The sequence below is a fragment of the Enhydra lutris genome, unplaced genomic scaffold, assembly GCF_002288905.1.
Source record: "Enhydra lutris kenyoni isolate GAN:26980312 unplaced genomic scaffold, ASM228890v2 scaffoldscaffold1, whole genome shotgun sequence".
Lineage (NCBI taxonomy): Eukaryota > Metazoa > Chordata > Mammalia > Carnivora > Mustelidae > Enhydra > Enhydra lutris.
The window spans coordinates 81799015-81825278 of NW_019154085.1; the positions used below are offsets into that span (position 1 = coordinate 81799015).

The window sequence follows — 26264 nt, forward strand, 5'->3', positions numbered from 1 at the left end:
ACCTTCTTGATTCTGTAGTTGAGTTTGCCCTGTGACTCTTCTTTCTTCACTTAGTCTATATTTGTTGTACGTTGTAGTGTCTTGAAAAGAGAATAGGCCTTTCTGGTGTTGGTTGGAAAAATTACCTCCCTTTCTATATTCTGTAGTTCATTTGTGGGGTGATCCTGAAGAATTTAAATTAGGTAGTTATCTGCTACTTTATTGTGTTTCTGGGTGCAGAAGAGACTTTAATGCTTAAAAGGGCTCCATCTTCATGTTTTTAATATTTTGAAAATAAAATTCCCAGAATCACTTAAATAAGCTCTGGTTTATATGATGTAGTAGACAATACAACTGTTCCTCAGTATCATGTTTCTAAAACTCTGAAGAAAACCTTTGAATTTAGGTACACTCATATGACTTCTTCTAGCCAATAAAACATGAGTAGAAGTGTATCATTTGTGGGTAGAAGGGTTTAGGAGTTGGGGTGTTATTCTGCCTCTCCTCTTACCAAATGCTGTAATGAGTAGTGATAGTTTAATGATAGAGACTCCATCAGCCTGGGTCCCCCGAGCGAGGAAGACGTGAAGCATAGATGCTCACTAACCTACAGTGTACATGTACAGAATAATTCTTGGTTGTTTTCAACTAAGATTTTAGTGATGCTTGTTATTATAGCATAATGCAGCCTAACTGAATAATACATGGAGGTACAGTAAAATTGAATATTCTGTTGAAAATGGTTGTTGAAACCCTTCCTGTTCTACATGCTGACTTGATCTTATTAAGTTTTTTGCTCTGTTTTACTGGATCCTGAGTGGTTAAGTGACTAGGTATCATTGCTTATCCTGAAAATGGTCCCTGGTTGGTAAATTGCATTTAGACTGGTTGCAGTTATAAACAGACTGAAATTCATGATGGGGATGCTGTACCTAGCTTTGGGGTTCCCTGAGTACAGTTAACAATAGATGGCATGTCCTCTGTGGGCACTCTGGAACCTCTGGCTGTGGACTCATTATGAGAGAGGCTTTGAAGCGAGGGTAGCTCCTATACCCACATATCTGGTTTCTTCCTGTGTGAGCTGTCACTTGGTGAGGCCAAGAGAAGAGCTCTGGACAGCTGTATGTAGATACTGCTGCACAGGCAAGTTCACGTAAGCACTCTCATTTGGGAGGTATGCCTGATTCTGTCCGGTGTCCTCTAAAGAGACTGCTGGTATGTGTGGCAGTAGTTTTTTGAGTCTGAAAGTTCACTCGAACCTTGAGAAGTCTCCCTTGTGCTTTTTGCTGCAACATTTGATGTTTGTAACTGCGTGAAGTACTTTAGGCTCCTTTGTTTCCTATGCTGTTTATCCTTAAAAAAAACAGAATAATGACTTTATCCCTTCCTATAAAAAGAACAAACCTCAGCTAGCTCCAGAATCACTATAAAAATTTTTATAGTAAGGTGCTTTTTGGAGATATATAAATGCTTGCTGTTAAATCGTGTATTTTGAACAGCCTTTGCCAAGTTTCCCTCCTCCTCCTTTCTGTCAAGTTCTGCTATACAGGCAGTCTTAGTGCACTAAACACAGCTCTTTTTCTTTATTAAGGTAAAATTTACATTGATTTTCTTTTCTTTTTCCGTTTTTTTTTTTTTTTTTTCCTTTTCCTAGTTATGTTATGATGTATTTGTTTTCCTGGCTAGACTAAGCTCTCCAAACCAGGGAACAAACTTATTTCTGCTTACTGTTGTATGCTAGTGTATGGAGAGGTATCTAGCATTAGGATAGAATGCATAGGTGTGTATTATGCATATAGGTGTTGGGTTCTTTGTGAAAAGCAATAAAAATTGACTTTAGCTACATTTAACTGAACAGAAATTTATTAGAAGGATATTGGTAACTCACTAGTTTTCTGAAAAATGGGCAAGAGAAGCTAGCAGAGGAACTATTGATACCATGTTTTATTACTGCTGGAATTGCTGTCGTTGGCCAGGGACACCATGAGAATGATTTCTGATCTCTCTCTGCCTCTTTGCATCACTTGCTAGAGATTTAGAGCTTTTGTGGTAGTGTTTGGTGGTCTGAGTCTAAGTCTCATGCCTGTGAAAGTCAGGAAAAGCCTGGCTTATCTAGCAGAACTAATAAATGATAGGTTATCAGCTTGTAGAAATAAAAGTGTCCTTCAAAAGAAGAAAAAGTATAGAAACAAGAGGGTGCATTTTTCTCTTTTTTGGCTGGAAAAAAAGGTAATGGAAAGAAAACATTCTATACAAATAAAAGGTGTATATATTACTGATCAAAAACAATTCAGGGGCTTATTTTACTTTTAGTGTTTACCAAAGATGTCCCTGGATATTTAGGGAGTGTGTAATTTATTAGAAGTCAGTTTCACTGTAGCTGGTCATCTGCATTAAGACCTGTAGTAGCTAAAGGAAGGAAGTCTAGATTTTGATTTTAAGATGGCGTAATGCTTAGTTTAAGAAACTAAGGAAGCTCTTACAGAAGAAAGACAGATATGCTTACTGTGCTTTTTTTTCTACCCGAGTGCATGATTTTGGGTAGTGGGGGCAGAGGAAGGCCAGTCTACATTTATTTCACTTTAATTTTGAGTAGTAGACAAATACATTTATACTGAAATAAAGAAAGCATAAGTGGGAAGTCAAACTCTGCTGGCATCTTTGAAGAAGGCTTTAAAGCAGTTGGTGACATTTGAGCTAGCTAATGAAAAAGGAGATGGACTTCACCAGATGTAGAAGAGGGTTCCATGTAGAGTAAACAGTATGTGCATAGATTGGTAAAAGATGTTTATAATGAAATGTCATTCTGTGTGACCCACGTACGTGGAATCTATGTGAGTATCAAGTTTCTATGTATAGTGTGAGGGCAGTAAGTCCTCATTAAGGACATGAGAGAAATGAAGCCGAAAGTAATTTGAAGAAACATCTAAATGAATTTAAAAGGTTCTCTAAACCGGCAGCCTAACGAAATCCAGCGACCATAAAGCCTAACACATGCAGAGCACGGTATTAAAAATAAGAGGATCTAGAGCTCAGCGGATAGGTCTTGGCTCTTTGTCCTACTATGTCGATTTGATGTGAACATTACAGAGAAAATAACACTTTCAGTACCCAAATTATTAATTTTATTAGTCATTATTTTTGTAGAATTATATATAGGTTATATGAAGTGATGGATATTATCATGGATATCCTCAAAATATTGTACATAATGCCTTTTAAACAGTAAGGGAAAATATAAGGTTCCATGATTGAAAGTTTCAGTAGAAAATTCAGTGCAAGATGGCACGCGTAATTGCTGCTTTGATTTTTGAATGATATTTATGTATGACCGAGCCTGCAGGAGCAAAAGGAAACCTCGGCCTAAAATTTCTTATCTCTTGGATTTGTGAAATTTAGCTCTCAAACACGTTGTGTTATTTTTCTTTCAATCTACTGACTTTTGCTTGCCATTTTTTATTGTTGTTAACTTCTAAACATAACCTTTATTGCATTCCTAGTTGTGTCCTTTTGTGTGACTTCTTTGTTCTTCTTTTCCTGCTGATTTTCTTGACATTATATGTAAACAGTCACGACTAGGATGTAAAAAGGAGAATCTAATGTCTTATTTTACAAATATTTGGATAATGATTGAAATAGTACAACTTGGGATGCCTGGGTGGCTCAGTCGGTTGAGCTGCTGCCTTCGGCTCAGGTCATGATCCCAGGGTCCTGGGATCAAGTCCCCAGTCGGATTCCTTGCTCGGCAGGGAGCCTGCTTCTCTCTCAGTCTCTGCCTGCCACTCTGCCTGCTTGTGTGGGCACCCGCTCTCTCTCTCTCTCTCAAAATAAATAAATAAATAGATAAATAAATAAATAAAATCTTAAAAAAGAAAGGAAGAAATAGTACAACTTGCTTTGAAATAGTAGCCCTCTTGGATTTTTAAACCCATTGATCTAATGACTGCACACCATTTGTAGGTGTTTTTTTTTGTTTGTTTATTTTTTAAGATTTTATTTATTTATTTGACAGAGAGAGCTCACAAGTAGACAGAGAGGGAGGCAGAGAGAAAGGGGGAAAAGCAGGCTCCCCACTGAGCAGAGAGCCCGATGTGGGGGCTCGATCCCAGGATCATGGGATCATGACCTGAGCCAAAGGCAGAGGCTTAACCCACTGAGCCACCCAGGTGCCCCCCATTTGTAGGTTTTAACCAAGATCTGCATAATGGCTGAAATGGGTTTTTCCCTAAATTGACAGAATAATATGAACTTTGAACCATTGTAGAATTAGTAAAAATGAAAACAACATTTTGGTGACTTGTTTGTCTTATGTGAAGATGATTAATAGTAGAAAACACAGTTAATCTATCTGAATGTGGATGTGAAAAAGTAGGACTTAAGGAAAGCTTAACATATGCTTTAAGATTAATGTGTTTTAGGAAGTAAAAATATTCTAAAATATATTATATTGGGTTGTAAAGCAATATTAAGAGTATTCATGTAGTCCACTAGATCTAATCCATTTCCTCAATTTTGTCTTAATGCCTGAATTAGTTTCTTATTGTTGTTGTAACAAGTTACTTTAAACTTGGTGGCTTTAAAAAAAAAATTACTTATTTGAGAGAGAGAGCATGAGAGGGAGAGAGCACAAGCAAAGGGGAAGAGGAGAGGGAGAGGGAGAAGCAGGCTTCCAGCTGAGCAGGTTGCCAGATGTGGGACCTGATCCCAGGACCCTAGGATCATTACCTGAGCTGAAGGCAGATGCTTAATGACTGAGCCACCCAGGTGCCCCTAAACTTGGTGGCTTAAAAATAGAACAAATTTATTATCTTCAGTTTTGGAGGTCAGATGTCCAAAATGCCAATTGGACTAAAGTTAGGGTTTTGGCAATACTGCCTTCCTCCTAGAGGCTCGAGGGAAGAATCTGTTTTCATACCTTTTCCAGCTTCTAGAAATCACCCACATCCCAGCAAGGGCTAATCTGGTCTTTTTCAGGCTACATCATCTGACACTAACTCTTCTGCCCCCTCTTGTGATTACATTGGGCCTGCTCGAATAATGCAGAGAAATCTTCCACTTCAGGATTCGTAATTTAATCACATCTGGAAAGTTTCTTTTGCCATTTGAGGACACATTGACATGGAGATTAGGACGGGGAGCTCTTTGGGCATAGGGGCATTTTTCTGTTACCCTTTTTTATATTTTGTTGTTGGATACTGGTTATACTGTAAGCTACTTCAGGGCAAGAGCCATGCTTGTCAAAGTCAGCATTATTCCCTCTCTAGTTCTTTTTGCTTTGGGTCTGGGAGTATGAAGAGTGCAAATTTGGCTTAGAAGAGGTAGGCTCACACTCCTTAGATGTGACCTTGGGCAAGTGACTTGTTTGCCAGCCTTCGTTTTTCCCATTTGTTAAATAAACATAATATCTTCCCCCAAGTGTCATGGGGCAGGGGGTATCAAATGAGATGATGTCTGAAGGAAGGTGTTTTGTAAACAATGAAGAGGTATACAAGTGAAGAAAGAGTTGTTTATATCATGCCCATAAAACAGCTGTGGGGAAGCGAGTAATCATAGAAAATGGAAGAAATAAAGATAATTATAGATATTCTTAAATGGATTATATTTGGGTTCACATTTGACCCATTACAGTGACATTTGGGAAAAATCCTCTCCCTGCAACATGATTTCCTCTTCTATAAAGCAGATGTTGTGAACAGACTGACTACTGCCTAGTTTTCTCAGTGGTGAGTCTTTTCCAAAAAGATTAGACTGGTGATCTGCACTGAGGGAGGAGAACATATAGTACCTGGCCAAAGTCTCCATTTAGAAATACGGGCTTTCATTCAGGAGGGTACGTATTGCATGGAGCCCTGGGTGTGGTGCATAAACAATGAATCTTGGAACACTGAAAAAAATAAATATGTTAAAAAAAATATGGGCCTGGGGTGCCTGGGTGGCTCAGTGGGTTAAAGCCTCTGCCTTCGGCTCAGGTCATGATCTCAGGGTCCTGGGATCAAGCCCCGCATCAGGCTCTCTGCTCAGTAGGGAGCCTGCTTCCTCCTTTCTGTCTGCCTGCTTCTCTGCCTACTTGGGATCTCTGTCTGTTAAATAAATAAATAAAATCTTTAAAAAAAAATTGTTAAAAAAAAAAAATGGGCCTTCCCTCATGATTTTTAAATATGTCCTTTAAGGGGTGCCTGGGTGGCTCAGTTGGTTAAGTGGCTGCCTTCGGCTCAGGTCATGATCCCAGAGTCCTGGGATCAAGCCCTGCATCAGGCTCCCTGCTCATTGGGAAGCCTGCTTCTCCCTCTGTCCTTCTCCCTGCTTGTTTTCACTCTCTTGTGTGTCTCTCTTTCAGATAAATACATAAAATCTTTAAAAAAAAGTCCCTTAAAAGAAGGAGAAGCTCCTATGTCTGTATTCCAAATTCAGTGAATGAATGTCACCTCTCACTAACCATGTCTGTCTTAGAGAAGGTCAGAAGTCAGTTCACTCCCCTGCCTGCCCATAACAGCTTGTTGGAGGAACACTTAAACCACTTATTCCCAGAAGGGCTTGGCTGTAGGCTGTGGGCAAACCCACAAACTGGCTCTGCCAGTTCTCTGGTCAAGAAAAACACTGGAGTATTTTCTGGATATTACTACACTTTGTATTTAATAGAAAATAGAAAACTTTTAGCTGCTCTCTGACCTTTGTGCCATTCAATTTGTAATTCATTGCACTTAAAATAATCAGGAACAGCCTAAGTTTGTTTTTGTTGTCTTTGTGCATTTTCTTTCAGAGTTCTGTCTCAGTGTCTCTATAGCTGTGACAGGACTGAGAATTAGAAAGTCAAGACACACAAAAAATAGTTTCCCTTCCTTGTTTAATACAAAACACATACATTAAAAAAAATTTTTTTTAAAGTAAGCTCACGGCCTAAGGTGGGGATTGAACTCATGACCCTGAGATCAAGAGTTGCATGCTCTGCCTATCGAGCTAGCCAGATTGCTCCCCAGGAATTTTAAAAAAATTTATTATTATTATTATTATTATTATTATTATTCTTCTTGAGAGAAAGAGAGAGTGTGTGCGTGCCTGTGAGGCAGAGGGAGAGAGAATCTTAAGCAGGTTCCATGCCTAGTACAGACCCCAAGGCAGGGCTTTATCTCAGGACCCTGAGATATGACCTGAGCTGAAAGCAAGAGTCCATTGTTGGGGGCTTAAATGACTGAGCTACCCAGGTGCCCCAGGAATTTTGTTTTATTCAAATGAAATTGTTTCTTCTGATATAACCTGTCATTCCTTGGTACATTCCTTTCCACTGTAGGACAGCTGGGAGGCAACCTAGAAATCAGTTAATCCAATTAATCCATTTCCTTTCTTACTAGTCAAATAATACACATGTAGTTAGTTGTTATTTTAACACTTTAAATGTTTCACCAAAACTAAACTTAAATGAACCTTTAAAATCCACCTTTTTCCTGCTCTACTTTGACCAGACTCATACCCATTATTTTAAGACTTAACATCGACTTAGTTTTTTTTTTTTTTTTTTAAATCTTCAGTAAAGAGTTTTTGTTTTAAACTGTTAGATGCTTTCAGGATCATTTCCTTCTCATTGCTAGGAGGAAACAAACCAGCATTGATAAAGCAATAGAGGTTTTCAAAGGGCCTGTATTCTTTGTGCTGGCTCCCACAGAACCATCAGACTTGCTCATGGAAGGAGAAGGAGATCTCGATTCTCTGTTCCCGGTGGTAGTCATAATTCAGTAAATAAATAAATACAAATCCCAGTGAAACGAGCTTCATCATGTTTTCTTCTGGCTCTGCTTTTGACTTTCCTTTTGGAAAACAATCTGATTTTATATAAAATGTTTCTCAACACCTCTGTGTGAATTAGTAACACTTTCTTGTCTTTGTAGATTGTGATTTCAGAACTTCCTTTTATATTCACAAATAATTAGTTTTTCAGTTATCTGCAAATCCAAACACTTTGAGTGTAGGGATTTTTATCTCATGTCATTTTAAGTCAATACTGTTATGCTTCTGAAGACTTTTAAAGGCATTTTGAAGTTAAAGAAAATCACTCTTTAATACTGATATATAACTGCTACCTATTTATCAGAGTTTCTTAAATTAAGAAACTGTTTTGTTACTAAGTCAAAGAAATCATTAACTTCTATTTTGGTTTTCCATAATATCTAGAATTTTTATTTTTTTAATGGATTATTTTTTGCAACATTCTGCTCAATAATTTGACTCTAAAACAGAATTTAAACAAAGAATAGAGGAATAGGAATAGTAATGCATACTCAGTTTACTAGATGTTCTTGAATTTTATGAACTAAAGCTGCTTTATGTGTGGGGGATGAAAATGTAAACATAAAATTGATTAGGAGAGGATGTAGGGGGCACCTGGGTGGCTCAGTTACTTAAGCATCCAGCTCTTGATTTTAGCACAGGTCATGATCTCAGGGTGGTAAGATCAAGCCCTGTGTCACGCTCTGTGCTGGGTGTGGAGGCTGCTTGGGATTCTCTCGCTCTCCCTCTCTCTGTCCGTGTTCTCTCTCTCTCTCAAAAAAAGTTGGGGAGGGGGATGTAGAAGTTCCTGACTAAAGCTTTTATATGTGAAGATTTTATATGTGAAGATTGATACATATCCACACTACCCCCCCCCACACTTTTAAAAATTATATAAATAATTCATATTCATTGGTTGAACAAATGAGAAAACACCAAGAAGTAAAAAGAAAAGAAAATCTCCCAAATCCGAACCACCAGGGAAACTAGTAGCCATAGGATATATTTGTATGTGTGTGTATAGTGTGTTTTTGTATGTACCCTGTGGCCTGTGTAGATATTTGTGTGTGTGTCTGTACACATAAAATTATAGTTCAATCTATCTCCTGTGGGGCATTTTGTTGCTTTTTTAAAGCTATTATACCAAAGCTTTGAACATGTTTATTAAGTCTTTGTTCATATTTTTATTTACTTAGAATTTCTAAAAATGAAACTTAGAAGCCAGTGAGATGTGTTTTTTTTTAACATACGTCTGATACAAATTTGCTAAATAGGAAAAAGTGATGCAGCCTATCCCTGAACCAAGCTTTCTTAGTCTTGCTTAGTCCCACAGGTGAAACATTTATGTTTTAATTTCTATTTCTGATTTCTAGGGAGGTTTAAGTCTTTTCTCATATGTTTATTAGCTCTTTCTATTTTTTTTTTCTATTCTTATTCTTTATCTGTTACCCTACTAAAGCATCTGTTTATTTCTATTAATTTTGAAAAGCAGTCTTTGTTATATACATACATTTTTGTTCAGTATTGCAGTTACCTTTGCACTTGACAGGTTTGTTATTTGTTTTTTTACAACAGCTTTATTGAGATGTAATTTACCATACAGCTCACTAGTGTGCAGTTCTTAAGTGTACAGTGAATTGTACATGTTTATAGAGTTTTACAGTATTATAATCTAATTCCAGAGCATTTCCCTCACCATGTTTATGGTCAGCCACTCTCCCATTTGCACCCCTAACCCTGAGCAATCACAAGTCTACTTTCTAGGCCTGTGTGTTTCCCTTCTCTGGATATTTAGTAGAAATAGAGTTATATACTATGTGGTCTTTTGTGTCTGGAAGTTCATCCATGTGGCCACATGTGTCAGTACTCTATTCCTCTTTTATTGTCTGGTAGCATTCTTGAACCCCTGGTTATTCATTCACCAGTAAATGTACATTTGGGCTGTTTCTTTTGGTTACTGTAAATAATGTTGCTGTGAACAATCATGTGCAAGTCTTTAGACATATGTTTTCATTTCTCTTGGATGGATACTAGGAGTGGAATTACTGGGTCATAAAGTAACTCTGTGTTTAGCTTTTTAAAGAAACTGCCAAACTATTTTAAAAATTGGCCACACCACACCATTTTACATTCCTACTAGCAATATGTGAGGATTCCAGTTTTTCCACATCCTTATGGACATATGTTGTTTTATCTCATTATAGTCATCCTAGTGAATGTGGAGTGATATTTCATTGTGGTTTTGATTTGGTAGACCTGATGGCTAGTGATGTTGAGCATCTTTTCATTTACTTATTGGCTATATGTGTATCCCTTTGGGAGAAACATCTATTCAAGTACTTTGCCTATTTTTAATTGGGCTAGGTGTGTGTGTGTTCATGATGTATACAGGTCTCCTATTGAATATAAGCTTTGCAAATATTTTCTCCTATGCTGTGGGTTGCCTTTTCACTTTTTTAAATGATGTTTCTTGAAGCTCAAAAGTTCTGAATTTTGATTAAGTCCAATTTGCCAACTTTTTAATCTCTTGGACTTTGGTTTCCTAAATCTTGTCTAATCTAAGATTTTAAGGTTTATTCTTGTTTTCTTTTAAACATTTTATACTTTTAGCTCTTACGTTTAAGTCTGTGATCTGTTTTGGTGTTGTTGTTGTTGTTTTGTATGGTTTGAGATAGGGTTTCTCATTAATCTTTCTGCCTGTGTAAGGATATCCAGTTGTCCCATTACCATTTGTTGAAAATAGTATTTCTTTCCCATTGAATTTTCTTGGCACCTTTTTTAAAAAAATCATTTGACTGTAAATGTAATAGTGCCATTGATGTCAAAATGTATTATATGTATTTCTAAAACATGCTAATTTTAAGTCACTACTGACTGTAATACTCTGATTTCAAAGATGTTAATAGTATCTTAATATTTGCAGCTCCGAATCAGTGAAATACATTATTTCACAATAGCATTAGATTGCAAATACCAGTCCTGTCTGACTACCTCTTTATTGTTTTCTCCCAAACATCTTTGACAGCATTTGTGACTCCCTGAAGACATCTTACATAATTATTTGCTTATCATTTCTCTCTTTTGAAAGCCAGGGACCTTATCTTTCTCATTTACTGCTATATACGCCTTGCATTTAGACATAGGAGGTACCTATGGTTTATTTATTTAACTGAATGATCAAAGAGATTCTTCCTCTGGCCTGTTAATTTTCAAAATAACTAAGCAATATTGGGAGATTTTTCTTTGAGGCAAATTTATATGAAGTGCAACTGAGCAAAAGTTATGTTTGAGGCAAAAAGCTGCTTAAAGAAACTTGTAAATTGTTTATTAAAAGATGACTGTGGGGTAAAGCATTGTTTTTGTTTGTTTGTTTGTTTTGTTTTTATTGAGGTACAATTGATATATGATACTTGTTTCAGATAGACAGCATAATTATTAGATATTTGTATATACTACAAAATGATCACCATAGTTAGTTACCATCTGTCACCATACATAGTTACAGAAATTTTTTTCTTCTTATGAGAACTTTTAAGACCCACTGCCTTAGCAACTTTAAAATACACAATACAATATTATTAACTATAGTCACCATGATGCTGTATATCACATTGTTTTAGTAGTCACTTGTTTGAGCAAAGAATAAGCTCTCTGAGCACCTAAATAATTTCTTGACCCATAGAGTCATATAATTTTGAATAGGAACCAAATGAGTAAAAACACAGGTAACTTCCAAACAGAAGTTTTTTTGCCTTGGTTCATTCTTTTTGACTTTGGTTTCAAAAAAGAAGACATAATCTTGTTGCTCCAAAGGATATTCTTTAGGTATGAAAAGAAGAAACAACAACAAAACAAAGATTAGCTTTAGGGTGATAAGGTAACTTTGTCTTAAAAAAACATCCCCTGTAGAGCAAGTTCAGTGTTCAAATATGTCTTTTGAAACACTCGGAGGAAAGCGCTGGCTCCTAATTGGGGCAGAGTCTAAAGCTGTGACAGTTTGCTCTGCTCAATATGCTTCTGTCCTGAAATATTCAGTCATAGGAGTCTGATAAATTGCAATTGACAGTTTAAAAGCAGGCAAAAAAAGACATTAAATTTTCAACCCTCTAGTGACTAACTTGCTAATTAACATCAAGTTTCTCTAGCAACATTTTTCTCTATGTATTTTTGAAAGTGACAGTACAGAGTTTTATGTTATGTAACACATGTCAGTTTCCTTTCATTTTTACCATTGTGAGATACTCTTTTCCCCTTTAATTTATTTGGAAGATCAGAGCTGGTCTTCCAAGGTGTTTTATAGAACTATGGGTAGAAATCTTTGTTCATGGGGTACTTGGGTGGCTCACTTGGTTAAACATTGGACTTTTGGTTTTGGCTCAGGTCATAACCTCAGTTAGGGTCCTGGGATAGAGCCCTGTGTTGGGGCCCTGCGCCCAGTGGGTAGTCTGCTTCAGGATTTTCTCTCTCCCACAGCCCCTCCCCCTCCCCTCAAATAAATCAATCTTAAAAAAGGAAAAATTTTTGTTCTTTCTTGACTGTTGCCTGAGGAAGCATTTCATATGGCTTTGCAGTTTCTGCAGTTGTCTGTGTCTAATTTCCCTTTCAAGGTTGGTGGTGTGGTCCAGGCAGTCTGTGGAGTCCCAGTGTCACTTGAAATGGTGATTTCAGGGCTGTGACTCCAAATATTTGCTTCACTCAGGCCCCAGAATTGCTGCCAGTTTCAGCCAGGTTATGAATGAACCTCTTGTCAGTTTATTCAGAGAGCACACTTTCCTTTTCTTTCTCCCCACCCACCGCTCTGTTCACACTTCCTCTGAATGAAACTTACACCGGAATCAAGTATTTTATTTTAAGATAATTATTTTAACTTTCTGGGAAGAAAGTTCTGATTGGTAAAGGAAAACTTCCTGTTGAGGAAACTTCTTGAGAATTTGGTAATCTGAGGTTGTGACCTTGTTAAAACTGAAAGCATTCAAAGCAATGGATAATATGTATTTTCTTGAAGACTCTTGCATAAGTTTTTTTTTTTTTTAAGATTTTATTCACTTATTTGAGAGAGGGAGAGAGAGAGCGGGGGGGAGGGGCAAAAGAAGAGGGAGAAGCATACTCACCACTGAACAGGGAGCCTGACTCAGGGCTCCATTCCAGAACCCTGGGATCATGACCTGAGCTGAAGGCAGCCTCCTAATCGACTGTGCCACCCAGGCTTCCCAGCTCCAGGTTTTTTAAATGTACTTTTTTGTATCAAAAAGAACCATATAGGGGCTCCTCGGTGGTTCAGTGGGTTAAGCCTCTGACTGCGGCTCAAGTCATGATCAGTCTCTGCTCAGCAGGGAGACTGTTTCCCTCTCTCTCTGCCTGCCTCTCTTCCTGCTTGTGATCTCTCTCTCTGTCAAATACATAAATAATTTTTTTTTTTAAAGAACCTTATAGCTTGATGGGTTTTCGCACTTGACTGGTAGTCCTTCATTCTTATAAAAAACTATTGGTAATAGCTTGCCAGATGGAAAGAACTTTGGATTTTTGTGTTCCACAATACTTGGTGATGAAAATAAAACAAAAATTTATAAAATTTTTAATTCTTTTCCAGGACATTTTCTAGCTTAAGCTAAACCTGTTATCCACAAAGGCAGATATCATAATCATTGTAGCAGCGAATGTTTTTGATGCTTGTTTAAAAAGGAAATAGAACATGGTAGCAGTTGAGAAGCTTATGCTACATGACAGTGTGGAGTCATATCCTGTTGCTACTGCTGCAAATTTAGAGAAAAGTCTGTTTCTTCAGGAAAAAAGAAGTTCACAGAGATAGTTTATAAAGAGGAAACTTCTCTTCCACTTTTTAGGAATATAATTAAAGAAAAATTGCTTAGCATAGAGGGCAATTAAAAAACTCCATGGAACCCATTCTTAGCATGGCAGTAAATAAAGCTCTTGACAACCATGCCCCTCCTGACCCTTCCCTCTAGTCATAGCCAAGAGCTCACAGTTTTCTGAAAAATTCAGTCATATCCACTCTTCCATTTCTTGCCACACATTGTCCCTTGGCCTAGAAAGCATTCTCTTCCTTGTTCTCTGCCACCCTCTTCCGGTAACACCTCACACATTCCTCTGCCAGAGCTCCACCGTCATTGCTTGTTCCTGTGCTTGTGTCTTTGTTAGGTATTTCCCAGGGTCAAACTCCTCTATTTGATCTTGTGTTTGGGTCATGACAGGACAACTACAATTTAAGGGTTTTAATCAAGAATGGGAAGGAATAAGGTTTTCCAGGTTAGAAGCCCATGGTTGCAAAAGCAGGTGGGAATTGAACAGGGAATTGCAGGTAAGAATGTACATGACTTGTTTCTGGAGCTGGGGGCTGAGGGTAAGGCAACTCTTACATGTAAAAATAAGTGTATCCTGGAGCCTTGAAAAAAATTTCTCCATTATAATAATATTATATATTACACACCATTTTCTGAAGGGTTTATTCTGTTAATTTTTCATTTAGTCCATCTCAAACCCCAACAGTGGTTATTATGCTGTTCTTCTTACGTATATTGGAAGAGAAAGTAGATAAGAATTTGAGGAAATGTGTATGTTTCTTTTTTTTTTTTTTAAGATTTTATTTATTCATACGAGAGAGAGCAGAGAGCATAAGTGGGGGGAGGGCAGAGGGAGAGGGTGAAGCGGACTCCCTGCTGAGCAGGGAACCTGACATGGGACTTGATCCTAGGACCCTGGGATCATGACCTCAGCCAAAGTCAGATGCTTAACCGACTGAGCCACATAGGTGCCCAAGGGAATGTGTATGTCTCTTAAATCAAAATAGAAATATTCTTAAATGAAACTAAGGGAGGTAAGAATTGGTTAAATAAAATACTTTATGGCTATATAGCGATGTACTACATGGCAATGAAAATAGTGCTGTAGGTCAACCTTTTTAATGTATTGTTAAGGGGGGAAAGGTATTGTACATTTATATATAATAATAACTTTAATGTTTTGTAAATATTGGCTTAAAAATATGTATTCTACAGATAAAAGGATATGCATGTATTCATGAAACAAGTCATTAGGATAGACACTAAAATATTAGCAGAGGTCATTTCTTTACAGGGGATTGTCAGTTTAGATGCGTTCGTACATGTGGCTTTATGTCTTAATTTGTTTTGTAATGTTTTATAATCAGAGTAAATACAATAAAGAGTTCAAATAAAAAGAAATAGAAGATATCCTATTGGGGCCTTATAATAAATATAGTGTGTACTTTTTGGTTGCTATGCTTTAACATTCTTAAACTTACATAAAATTTGAAACTGTAATACAGTGAACAATATATACTTCATCTGCATTCAACCATTCCTGCAGATATGGTAACATTTTTCACCTAAGCATCAGAGCATGTATCTTCTAAAAACTAGGATCTTCCCTTACATAATCAGAACACTATTATCACAGCCTGGTAATGTGTTGTTATTATAGTACGGTTATGTACTGTATATTCCATATTTAAATTTCCACAATTATCCTAAAAAGTTCTTTGTAACTTTTAAAAGAATTTTAGACACAAGATTCAAAGATCATATCTTCCATTGGGTTACTGTATTTCATTCTTCTTTCTTGAATCTCCCTTACTATTTTGTTTTTCTTGACATTGACATTTTTGAAGAATCTGGATCAGGTCTTGTAGGCAGGAATAATTGTATTGGCAAGAATATAGTGATTTTGGATAGTCCAAGATGACAGAGGAATAGGAGACCTTAGTTTTGTCTGGTCCCAGGAATTCAGCTGGATAGTTGTCAGATCAGCTGGATAGTTGTCAGATCATTCTGAATACCTGTGAACTCAACCAGAGGTCTAACAAAGAATAGGTGCAATTCTACAAACAGAACAGCAACCACTTTCTGCAAGGTAAGAGGTGCAGAGAACTGAATCCTAGGTGATATATGGGAAGATAAACTGCAGGGGGATGGAGACTTCTTACGCCAGCACCAGAAAGTAATATAGCAGTGGAGGGCAAAATCAGTAAAAGTCTGCTCCATTGAGGTGGCAAAATGGGGCAGAATCCTAGGTGGAACAGTGTGGTCTCAGGATCCCTGGGGTCACAGGAAGATCATGGGTGCTTGAATGTGGCAGAGTTTCCGGGCATCAGAGTAGGGAGGATGGCTGTGATCAGTGACCCCAGGATGGGCTCTCAGCTCCAGGTTGTCATGACCTGGAACCACGGCTCATTTGGGGTCCAGCAAGGCGCAGAACCTCAGTGAGACCTCCGTCCCTCCCCTCAGAGGGGCTGTGCAAGTGCACGCTGCAGGAATTTGCAGGGTTTGGAGACTTGAAATGGGGTCACAGGCTGGTTGAGCACCATGCAGTTGGAGACTGGGGAGACCAGAGTGATTGCCAGCTTTTCCCTGAGGGTGCACTGAAGAGTGGGACTTTCAGCTCTGGGACCGGAGATTGGGAGGCCCCCATTCTCATGGTCATCCTCATCCTCTAAAGGAACAAAAGTCACATAGAGCAATCAGGAGCAACATACTTAGCTTGGACCCCTGGCAAAGACAGTACAGTTCTGCCTAGGGCAGAGACACTTGAGAATTCAGTGCAACAGGCCCCTCCCCCAGAAGATCAGATAGAACATCCAGCTAAAACCAAGTTTCTGATCAGAGAAAACTGCTAAACTCCATCCAACACTAGGGGAAAATAGTATATAGAATTTATGCTTTTTTTTTTTCTTTCAAAATTCTGTAGTTTTTCAGTTACTTTTTCCCACTATCCTTTTTATACCAATTTCTTATATTATCAACTCTTTTTTAAAAAATTTTTAAATTTTCATTTTTACACTTACATTCTATCCATTCATTGTATTTAATTTTATTTTTGTATTTATATAAGTTTCTCTTTCTTTGCATTTTTGAGACATACTTTCTTTTAATAAACAGACCAAAATACACACAGGATCCAGTGTGTTCCTCTGTTTTGTTCACCAATTGGATTATATTCTCTCTCTTTTTAATTAAAAATATATTTTTGTTTGTTTTTTGGGTCTCTTCTGATTTGTCTAGTGTATATTTTTTTGGGATCTGATGTTGCCATTTTAGTATTTTGTTCTTCTGTTCACCTATTCTCCTCTGGACAGAATGACAAGAAGGAAAACCCACCTCAAAAAAAGAGAACGAGAGAGTACTGACTGCCAGGGACCTAATCGGTGTGGGTATAAGTAAGATGTCAGACCTAGAGTTCAGAATACCAATTATAAAGATATTAGTTGGGCTTGAAAAAAAGCATAGAAAACACTAGAGAATCCCTTCCTGGAGAAATAACTAAAATCTAATCAAGTTGAAATAAAAAGGCTACTGAGATGCAATAAAAAGTGGAGGTTCTAACCCTACTAGGATAAATGAGGCAGAAGAGAGAATTAGTGACATAGAAGACAAAATGATGGAGAGTAAAGAAGTTGAGAAAAAGAGAGATAAACAGTTATTGGTCATGAGGAGAAAATTCGAGAGGTAAGTAATACCATAAGGTGAAACAATATTAGAATAATGGGGATCCCAGAAGAAGAGGGATAGAGAGGGGCAGAAGGTATTTGGGAGCAAATTCTAGCTGAGAACCTGTCTAATCTGGGGAAGGAAACAGGCATTCAAGTCCAGGAGGCACAGAGAGTCACCCTCAAAAATCAATAAAAATAGTTCAACACCTTGACATGTAATAGTGAAGCTTGTAAATCTCAGAGACAAAGAGAAAATCCTGAAAGCAGCTCAGGACAACCTTTACCTTAACCTAAAATGGTAGAAACATTAGATTGGCAACTGACCTATGCACAGAGACCTGGCAGGCTAGAAAGGACTGGCATGATATATTCAGGGTGCTTAGAGAAAAACATGCAGCCAAGAATACTTTATCCAGTCAGGATGTCATTCAAAATAGGAGGAGAGATAAAAAGCTTCCAGGACAAATAGCAGTTAAAAGAATTTGTGATGGGTGCCTGGGTGGCTCATTGGGTTACGCCTCTGCTTTCGGCTCAGGTCATGATCTCAGAGCCTGGGATTGAGTCCTGCATTGGGCTCTCTGCTCAGCAGGGAGCCTGCTTCCCCCTCCATCCCGCCCCCCGACCCCACCCCACCTGCCTCTCTGCCTACTTGTGATCTCTCTGTCAAATAAATAAATAAGTAAATAAATAAAATCTTAAACAAGGAAAGAATTTGTGATCACTAAACCACGCCTGCAAGAAATATTAAAGGGGATCCTCTAAGTGAAGAGAGAGCCCAAAGTAACATAGACCAGAAACAGTGACTTTACAGGGAATACAGTAGCACTAAATTTATGTATGTCACTAGTTACTCTGAATGTAGATGGGCTAAATGCCCCAATCAAAAGACACAGGGTATCAGATTGGATAAATAAGCAAGACCCATCCATATGCTGTCTGCAGGAGATGCATTTTAGACCCAGAGCACCTCCAGAATGATAGTGAGGGGGTGGAGAACAATTATCATGCTAATAGACATCAAGAGAAAGCTAGGGTGCCAATCCTTATATCAGACAAATTAGATTTTAAACCAAGATTGTAATAAGAGATGAGGAAAAAAACACTATATTACAATTAAAGGGTCTATCCAACAAGAGGATCTAAGAATTATAAATACTAATGCTCCTAACATAGGAGCAGCCAATTATATAAACCAATTAATAACAAAATTAAGGAAACACATTGATACTATTAAAATAATAGTAGGGGACTTTTTTAAAAAATATATTTTTTAAATTTTTTAAAAACATTTTATTTATTTGACAGACAGAGATCACAAGTAGGCAGAGAGGCAGGCAGAGAGAGAGAGAGGGAAGTAGGCTCCCTGCTGAGCAGAGAGTCCGATGCGGGGCTCGATCCCAGGACTCTGGGATCATGACTTGAGCTGAAGGCAGAGGCTTTAACCCACTGAGCCACCCAGGTGCCCCAATAGTAGGGGACTTTAATACCCCACTCACTGCAGTGGACAAATCATCTAAACAGAAGATCAAAAAGGAAATGGGCTTTGAATGGCTCACTGGACCTGGTGGACTTCACAGATATATTCAGAGCATTCCATCCTAAAGCAACAGAATACACATTCTCCTTGAGTGCACATAGAACATTGTCCAGAATATGGGTCACAACTGGTACCAAAAGATTGGGGTCATTCCTTGTGTATTTTCAAACACAGTGCTTTGAAACTTGAACTCATTCACAAGAGGGAATTTGGAAAGAACTCAAATACGTAGAGGCTAAAGAGCATCCTATTAAAAATGAATTGGTCAACCAGGAAATTAAAGAAGAATTTTTAAAATTATGGAATTATAAAAAAATGGAAACAAATGAAAATGAAAACACAACTGTTCAAAATGAAACACAACAGTTCAAAATCTTTGGGATGCCACAAAAGCAGTCCTAAGAGGCAAGAATATGTAGTACAAGCCTTTCTCAAGAAACAAGAAAGGTCTCAAATACACAACCTAACCTTAACACCTAAAGGAGCTGGAGAAAGAGCAGCACATTAAGCCTAAACCCAGCAGAAGAAGAGAATTAATAAAGGCTAGAGAAAAAAATCAATGAAATAGAAATCAAAGAATAGGGACGCCTGGGTGGCTCAGTTGGTTAAGCAGCTGCCTTCGGCTCAGGTCATGATCCCAGCGTCCTGGGATCGAGTCCCGCATCGGGCTCCTTGCTCGGCAGGGAGCCTGCTTCTCCCTCTGCCTCTGCCTGCCACTCTGTCTGCCTGTGCTTGCTCTCTCTCTCTCTCTCTGACAAATAAATAAACAAAATCTTTAAAAAAAAAAAAAAAAAAGAAATCAAAGAATAGTACAACAGATCAACAAAACTAGGAGCTGGTTCTTTGGAAGAATAAATAAGACTGATAAACCCCTGGCCAGACTTAACAAAATGAAAAGATAAAGGACCCTGATAAAATCATGAATGAAGGAGGAGAGATCACAACCAACACAAAGAAATAAAACAATTATAAGAACATATCATGAGCAGCTATATGCCAACAAATTAAGCAATCTGGAAGACATGGATGCATTTCCAGAAACATATAAAACTACCAAAACTGAAACAGGAATAAATAGAAAACCTGAATAAACGCATAATTGGGAAGGAATTGAAGCAGTAATAAAAAAATCTCCTGACAAGCAAGAGTCCAGGACCAGATGACTTCCTAGGGGGATTCTACTAAACATTTAAAGAATTAATACCTATTCTTCTGAAGCTGTTTCAAAAAATAGAAATGGAAGGAAAACTTCCAAACTCTTTCTGTGAGGCCAGCATTACCTTGATCCTTAAACCAGACCCCAGCAAAAAAGAGAATTACAGACCAATATCTTTAATGAACGTGGATGCCAAAGTTCTCACCAAGATACTAGCCAGTAGGATCCAACTGTACATTAAAAGGATTATTCACCACAACCAAGTGGGGTTTATTGCTGGGCTGCAGTGTTGGTTCAGCATCCTCAAATCAGTCAATGTGATACACTATGTTAATAAAAGAAAGAACAAGAACCATATGACATGCTCAGTAGATGCAGAAAAAGCATTTGACAAAGTAAAGTATCCTTTCTTTATTTAAATTTTTTTAAAAGATTTTATTTATTTATTTGACAGACAGAGATCACAAGTAGCAGAGAGGCAGGCAAAGAGAGAGAGGAGGAACCAGGCTCCCTGCTGAGCAGAGAGCCCCATGCGGGGCTTGATCCCAGGACCCTGAGATCATGACCTGAGCCGAAGGCAGCAGCTTAACCCACTGAGCCACCCAGGTGCCCCTCTTTATTTAAATTTTTAAAAAAGATTTTATTTATTTATTTGACAGCACAAATAGGCAGATCAGCAGGCAGAGGGAGAGGGAGAAGCAGACTCCCTGCCAAGCATGGAGCCTGATGCAGGACTTGATCCCCAGACCCTGGGATCATGACCTGAGCTGAAGGCAGCTGCTTAACCGACTGAGCCACCCAGGCACCCCTAAAGCATCCTTTCTTGATTAAAACTTAAGTGTAGGGATAGAGGTAACATACTGCAGTATCATAAAGCCATATATGGAAAGCCCACAGTGAATATCATTCTCAGTGGGAAAAAACTGACAGTTTTTCCCCTAAGGACTGGAACATGGAAGGGATGTCCACTTTCACCACTGTTGTTCAGCATAATACCAGAAGTCCTAGCCTCAGCAATTAGACTCCCAAAAGAAAGGGCATTCGAATTGGCAAAGACGAAGTCAAACTCTTACTCCTTGCAGATGACTTGATACTTTATGTGGAAAATTTGAAAGACTCCACCCCAAAACTACTAGAACTCATTCAGGAATTCAGCAAAGTGGCAGGATATAAAATTATTGTACAGAAGTCAGTTGCATTTCTATATGCTAACAATGAGCCAGAAGAAAGAGAATTTAAGGAGTTGATCCCATTTACAATTGCACCAAAAAGCAAAAGATATCTAGGAATAAACCTACCCAAAGAGGCTAAGGATAGTAACTGAAAATTATAAAACACTCATGAAAGAAATTGAGGGTGACACAAAGAACTGGAAAAATGTTCTATGCTCATGGATTGGAGGAATAAATATTGTTAAAATGTCTGTGCTATCTAGTGCAATGTATACATTCAATCCAATCCCTGTTAAAGTACCATCAATTTTTTTCATGGATCTTGAACAAATAATCCTAAAATTTGTTTGGAACCGGAAGAGACCCCAAATAGTGAAAGGAATGTTGAAAAAGAAAACCAAAGCTGGTGACATCATAATTCTGCACTTCAAGCTCTATTACAAAGGTGTAATCACCAAGACGGGAAGGTACTGGCACAAAAACAGACACCTAGATCAGTGGAACAGAATAGAGAACCAGAAATGGACCCTCAACTCTATGGTCAACTAATCTTTGACAAAGAGGGGAAAAATATCCAACAGAAAAAAGACTGTCTCTTCAACAAATGGTGTTGGGAAGATTGGACAGCCACACACAGAAGAATGAAACTGGACCATTTCCTTACAACATACACAAAAATAGACTCAATATTGATGAATAACCTCAATGTGAGATAGGAATCCATCAAAATCCTGGAGGAGATCACCAGCAGCAACCTGTGTTACCTCAGCGGTAGCAACTTCTTGCCAGAAACTTTTTGCCAGACATGACTCCAGTGGCAAGGGAAACAAAGGCAAAAACAACTATTGGGACTTTATCAAGATAAAAAGCTTTTGCACAGCAAAGGAAACAGTTGACAAAACCAAAAGACAACTGACAGATGGGAGATGGTATTTGCAAATGTCTTATCAGATAAAGGGCTGGTATCCAAAATGTATAAAGAACTTAACCAAACTCAAGACATGAACAGACATTTCTCCAAAGAAGATATCCTAATGGCCAACCGACACATGAAAAAGTGCTCCACATCACTCAGCATCAGGGAAATACAAATCAAAACCACAATGAGAGATCACCTCACACCAGTCAGAATGGCTAAAATTAACAAGTCAAGAAATGACAGATGCTGGCGAGGATGCGGAGAGAGGGGAACCCTCCTGCACTGTTGGTGGGAATGCAAGCCACTCTGGAAAATAGCATAGAGGTTCCTCAAAAAGTTGAAAATAGAGCTACCTTATGACCTAGCAATTGTACTACCAGGTATCTACCCCAAAGATACAAATGTAATGATCTGAAGGGGCACCTGCACCCCAATGTTCATAGCAGCAGCATCCACAATAACCAGACTATGGAAAGAGCCCCGATGCCAGGGGGACAGATGCATGGATAAAAAAGATGTGGTATATGTTATACAGTGGAATATTACTTAGCCATCAAAAAACCGAAATCTTGCCATTTGCAATGACGTGGGTGGAACTAGATGGTATTATGAAAGCGAAATAAGTCAATCAGAGGAAGACATTATATTATCTTACTCATATGTGGAATTTAAGAAAACAGAAGATCATGGGGGAAGAGAGGAAAAAATAAAACAATGAAATCAGAGAGGGAGATAAACCCTAAGAGACTCTAAATCATAGGAAATAAACTAAGGGTTGCTGGAGTGGAGACGGTGGAGGGATAGGGTAACTGGGTGATGGACATTAAGGAGGGCGTGTGATGTGATGAGCCCTGGGTATTATCTAAGACTCTTGATAGGGCCCCTGGGTGGCTTAGTTGGTTAAGCCTCTGCCTTTTGCTCAGGTCATGATCCCAGAGTCCTGGGATCGGGCCCTGCATCGGGCTCCTTGTTCAGCGGTGAGCCTGCTTCTCCCTCCCCCTCTACCTCTGCCTGCTGCTCCGCCTCATTGTGCTCTGTCAGATAAATAAAATCTTCAAAAAAAAAAAAAAAAAAAAAGACTGATGACCTCTACTGAACTCTACTTTGAAACTAATAATACATTATATGTTAATTAAATTTCAATTAAAAAACATAAAAAGATAGACATCCTCCTTCCCCAACAAAGAATATAGTGATACTGGTTCTGCATCATTTTGTTTTTGGAATTGGCAGTTATAGAGCTTATGAGGAAATATATGGAGCCTTAATTTGAGCCTTTCTGATGTGGTACAGGCAAAGTTTTCTTCTAGTAAAAAAAAAGCTTTGTTTCTTCTTGGACGTCTTTAGGGTCTTGCTGAAAAGGCTTTGTTTTAAATGAAAGCAGAAGGGAGAAGTAGCAATTCTGAGAATGTTGCACTTTTTGTTCACATGCATTCTTAGCTCATTAGCTCAGTTCCCTTGGGCTATGATTACCTGAGTTTATTTGTGGTCTCAGGGGACAATGAGTGGCACCAGCACCAGCTGTTTCACAGTCCTGCTGTATTTCTCCTCCTTCATTAATGTGAGAGGTAAATGCCTTCATCTCCTTTGTAGTTAGGAATAGAATAGAAAATCTGTAGCACAGTAAGAGAACAGTTAGCTTGCAGTGGAATAAAAAAATCCTGCTAAGTAAATTGTAACCATAAATTTTATGGTTTAAATCATTGAAAATTATCAGTTAAATCCCATTTCGTTCAGAGGCTAAACTTCTTTGTAATTGTTGGTCAGGCCCTTTTGGAATCAGTCATGCTTTATTTCCAAACAAAACCCCAAATTTCACTTAAAAAATAAAAAAGACTCTTTCTTGCTCACATCATCCTCTAGTGTGGGTCATTCGGCTGCTCTTACCGTTTCAGAGCTTGGGCCAAAGCTGCTTTCATCATGTGATTTTACCATCTATTCTAGCCTAATGGATGGGAAAGAGAAAACATGAAGATTTCGTATCTACTTTTTTTGGTTTTATTTGCTTTTTAGTGAGTTGATTATTTTAGATTCCACTTATAAGTGATATGATGAAGTATTTGTCTGTGTCTGACGTATTTCACTTAGCATAATATTCTCTAGATCTGTCAGTGTTGTCTCAACTTGCAGGATATTCTTTTTTGTGGCTAAATAACATTCTATTGTATCCTGTCTTGTTCACCTATTGGTAGGTATTTAGGTTACTTTCATGTCTTGGCTGTTACAAGTAATGCTGCAGTGAACATGGGAATACAGACACCCCTTTGAGGATAGTGATTTCATTACTTTATACCCAGAAGTTGGATTCTTGGATCATATAACAGTTCCATATTTAATTTCTTGAGTAGCTTCCATACTGTTTTCCATAATGGCTGTATCAGTTTACATTTCCACTTGTAATGTATAGGGGTTCCCTCTTCTCCACGTCCTCACGAACACTTGTTAGCTTTTGGGTTTTGTTTTGTTTTGTTGTTTTTGGATCATTTCCATCCTAGCTGATGTGAGATGATATCTTACTGTGGTTTTTATTTGCATTTCTTTGAGGATTAGTGAGCTCATACCCACTTTTAACTTACTTGAACTGGAAGTGACATCTGCCACTTCTACTCTTATCTTACTGGCAACCACTAGCTATGTGGCTTTAACCTAACTGTAGAAGGATGGGAAATATAAGGGAGTCCGTGGACAGATGGATTAGTGATCTATGGGTCATTGGTATGTATTGTTTCCAGTGGTGATGGCAAGGTGAACATAGGCTTCAGAGTCAAGCCAACCACTGCTGGGAAACCTTGGTTTTCATGGTGAAAGGCATATACTAAGTACGTTCCATTTCTACTTCCTTCTACTTCTAAAAATGTATATTTGTGACCACTGACAAAGAACAGCTATATTTAGACTGCAGATAGAGGCCTTTGGAGATTGACATATTAAAGAAATTTTTTTGAAAGTAATGGAAAAGGGGGGTGCCTGGGTGGCTCAGTCAGTTAAGCATCTGCCTTTGGCCCAGGTCACGATCCCTTGGTTCTGGGATCGAGTCCCACATTGGGCTCCCTGCTCAGCAGAGAGTCTGCTTCTCCTTGTGCCTGCCTCTCTGCCTACTTGTGCTCTCTATCAAATAAATAAATAAAATCTTTTAAAAAAAATTTTTATATATATACATTTTTTAAAAAGATTTATTTATTTATTTTAGATTGAGAGAGTTCTCATGTGAGTGGGGATGGGGACAGAGGGAAGAGTGAGAGAATCTCAAGCTGACTCCAGGCTGAGCTCGGAACCTGATGCAGGGCTCCATTTCAGGACCCTGAGATCATGACCTGAGCCGAAACCAAGAGTCGGACACTCAACCCACTGTGCCACCCAAGTGCCCCTTGGAATGAATGCTTATAAAGAATGATTAATATAAGTAGATTTTAAGAAGAACAGACTAGACTTTAAAAATAATTACTCTCTCTCTCTCTCTCTCTCAAAAAAAAAAAAAAATAGTCTCTCTTTCCCTAAATACTTTATGGATGTTTCCATAATTTTTTTCTTGAACTATTTAACAGCTTTTCAGTGGAAAGGATCCTCTCCTCTCCTCTCCTCCTCTCCTCTCCTCTCTTTTCCTCTCCTCTCCTCTCTTCTCTGTCAAGCTAACCGATTTTGGGTTCTGTGCCCAGATCACCCCAGAGCAGAGCAAACGGAGTACCATGGTGGGAACTCCATACCGGATGGCACCAGAGGTTGTGACGCGGAAGGCCTGTGGACCCAAGGTTGACATCTAGTCCCTGGGAATCATGGCCATCGAAATGATAGAAGGGGAGCCCCCATACCTCAGTGAAAATCCTCTGAGAGTCTTGTACCTCATTGCCACCAATGGGACCCTAGGGCTTCAGAACCCAGAGAAGCTGTCAGCTTTCTTCTGGGAGGTTCTGAACCGCTGTCTTGAGATGGATGTGGAGGAGAGAGGTTCAGCCCAAGAGCTGCTGCAGCATCAGTTCCTGAAGATTGCCAAGCCCCTCTCCAGCCTCACTCCACTCACTGATTGCTGCAGCAAAGGGGGCAACCAAGAACAGTCGCTAAAACCACGCTTACCCCAGCCTCATTGTGCCAAGACTTCTGTGAAATAAATGCTCATTTTAGAAATTCAAAAAAACCCCAAAAAACAAAAAGCCTCTCCTTTCCTCTCCCCTCCCCTCCCCTCACCTTTCTTCTCTTCCATTCTCTTCTCTTCTCTTCCATTCTCTTCTCTTCTCTTCTCTTCTCTTCTCTTCTCTTCTCTTCTCTTCTCTTCTCTT

The 26264-nt window shown here is 38.5% G+C and overlaps 1 protein-coding gene across 3 annotated transcripts in view; it reads left to right on the forward strand.

The window, feature by feature from the left end:
- LOC111155043 (integrin alpha-V) overlaps positions 1-26264 on the forward strand; it is a 105517-nt gene that overhangs the window by 17080 nt on the left and 62173 nt on the right. The window lies entirely within an intron of this gene.